A 2836-nucleotide genomic window follows, 5' to 3' on the forward strand; every position below is an offset into this window, starting at 1 on the left:
AGTCATATGAAAGAATCGTCAGATTATGGGCTCCCGGAGTAGACGGTTTTGAATGGAGAATGAATGAAATAGAATAGTCTGGCAGAATCGTATGATAGGGAAAGTGCAGAGCCTCCCACTTGTCGGGGTTACCGGGCTGGCTAACCTAACTATGAATTTCTATCAATGTCGGGATAGACAGAGGTCTAGGATAGTACGTTGTCGGAGTGAGACCGGGGTACAGTAACGAAGTTAGACCGAAATGAACGACTCAATTCCTCTAGAAGAAAGGAGAGAGAAAGAACAACCAATTCTATGAAACAATATCTTATTTACTAGGATCGGTTGCTACTAGTCCGGGTTACCTCAGAGATAGAGCCATTAGGGGAGAAAAAACAACCTAGTTAGTGCACTAACTCAAACCTAGTTCTTGCACGAAATGTCCTGCTAACATAGGAGCACTCCTACTAAGAAATGGAAGACCAAACTTCTTTTTCTTTCTTTGGGGTCAGAAGCTGATGATCGAAAGAAAACAGGTTCAATTAATGAAAGAGACGAGGTTGCTTGCAAGATAAGGGCAACTATCGGAGCTAGTCCGGAACTCCTATGACTAAACTAATAGGGGTAGGGGGTCATCTTCCTTTCCTGTAGCTACTGGAGCATATAGTCACCAAGGGAAGGCATCTCTAACCTACCTATTACAAAGTAACCCATACCAATCACCTTACGATCCCGTAGCTCGCCACCGGGAGATGAAAAGCTGTATGAGTGCAAAGACCGGTAATCCCGAAATACAAGATCAGCCTTCTCGTTTGGGGACATCATTGGCTTCATTCCTATCCCAACTGTCGAATCCAAAGCCTAATCCAATCACCTGAGGAAAAGAAGAAGTTGGCTGGCTGGTTGGTTGGTTTCACGGGGACACCCCCCGAACCCCCGCAGTTCCCCCTGCTCTGATCTCGTAGGAACAACTTATCTGCGAAAGAAGATATGCGACATACACCGAATTGCGAAATTTCGTATTGTGATGATCGAAATCCCTGATGTAGTGTTCTTTCCTACTACCTTAGCCCTCTCGGATCCTCCAGGCTACTAGATAGAATGAAGCCTAGATAGTGCTACGATCCGGGGAAAGCCAACCCATTCTTGTCCAGTAGGCCTATACGATGGACGTTTATTTGCCGTGAAATGGGGATTCTGAGTGGAAGTACGAGGGCTAAGGGAAAGGGAAGAACCCTAGTAGTGTTACAGCTGCTAGAACATTAGGACAAGACGGCGGTCATTGATGCTTGCAAGTCGGATGTTACCCTACAGGGTGTTGGTTCCGAGACTGCAGGGATCGCTTTCTCAAGGCAACCACTGCGGCAACGGTGTGGACGAAGCTAGAGAAGCATGCAAAACTATATGTTTAGTAGGAGATCTTTCGGGTGCTGAAAAGGGCAAAGATAGTGATAGGGAAAGAATTTAGGGGAAAAAATCAAAGGTAATTTCCGTTTTTTGATATGTTCTACCGGTGTTCTTTGTATCAGCTTACTTTGGAGATTGAGAACGTGTTTAGTGCGTTTAGGGATTAATATCCCATTTTGAGAAGAGGCAGTTCGTGAAATGAAAAAAGCTCTTTCAAGAGAGATCGAACCAAACGTGGACAAGTAAGTTGATTGTGTAGTTCCGGATTGAGGGACAACCGACCTTAGCCTACCTTAGATCGGGCTACTCGCTTTGATCCATGTGCCCAGAAGTGGTATGGCTATGCCCGCGCCTTTCGACGATAAGACAGACCTATGACGGAAATGGATTGAATCTTCTTCCTCAAGGAAGTATAACTCTTTGATCACTTCCAAAACGAAACCTCTACTAATACCAAGAGAATCGACGTTTAGGGAAGAAAATAGCGTCCATAGACGGACCCAAAGACGCATTCTCATGCATTCATGGGCCCTTAGGAACGAAAGCCAAAGTCGACTATACAGGAAACCTCAATGGGAGTGACTTTAGTTCAGCCCTTTAGAACTGGTTACGTGGTTTATTTTATCCAAAGCGAAAGCGTACCTAAGAAAAAGTCACTTTTAAGGAAGCCAATCCAATGAGGGATCGCATGCAAGCATCATAACGCGAATTCTAAGGCTGACGAGAGGCCTTCTGGCTTCAGACTTAAAGTAAAGTACCAATTGACTTATTCAACTGATTCCGAAAGTCCTGCTGCCGAAACTAGAATTGCTGGAAGCGCTTCCTCTTCCGCTTGGTAGAGACAAGAACCTCTTCCTTTCGTACATAGACTAGACTTCGAAGATGGAATCTCCTATCCCTAAAGAGGTCCTCTTTTGCATGATTCGGCGGATTCGATTACAGCAGATGTAGGTAGTAGTATATCTTCGGGCATTCGTGCCAGTATTTACGAACTCTAGGTTAAAAGAATAGAGGCTTTAGAAACTCAAGCTTAAGCAAGTCCAGTCCACCTCTATTTAGCTCTGTCTTATAGCGTATAGCACCACTTTCTCCTATCAAGACTTTCTCTCCTTTTAAAAGCCCTTTTCTAAAGGCAAAAGGCCTTTTAAAATACCCCCGTACATAGTGAGCATCTTTAGGATACAAGACCCACCTAGTAGGGTACACAATCAATTTCCTAAGAAAATAGGAGTGATAGGGCTATGAAGTCCACCCAGCTTTTCGGGTTTACCGAGCTTAACTCGTGGAATGGCGATTCGGAGTTAAGTTAACGGGCTTGGCTTGAAGCCGTGACCCCTTTGATTTTATTTATTTGGCGGGGTTCCTTCGACTTTCGTTTTGGGATTAACGGGACCCTTATTTACTCATATTGGTAGGCAATCAACAGTCATAACAACGAGATTCCCCACTG

Source organism: Eschscholzia californica, unplaced genomic scaffold (assembly GCF_041429995.1).
Source record: "Eschscholzia californica isolate CP2 unplaced genomic scaffold, dmEscCali1.0.p SCAF_6, whole genome shotgun sequence".
NCBI lineage: Eukaryota > Viridiplantae > Streptophyta > Magnoliopsida > Ranunculales > Papaveraceae > Eschscholzia > Eschscholzia californica.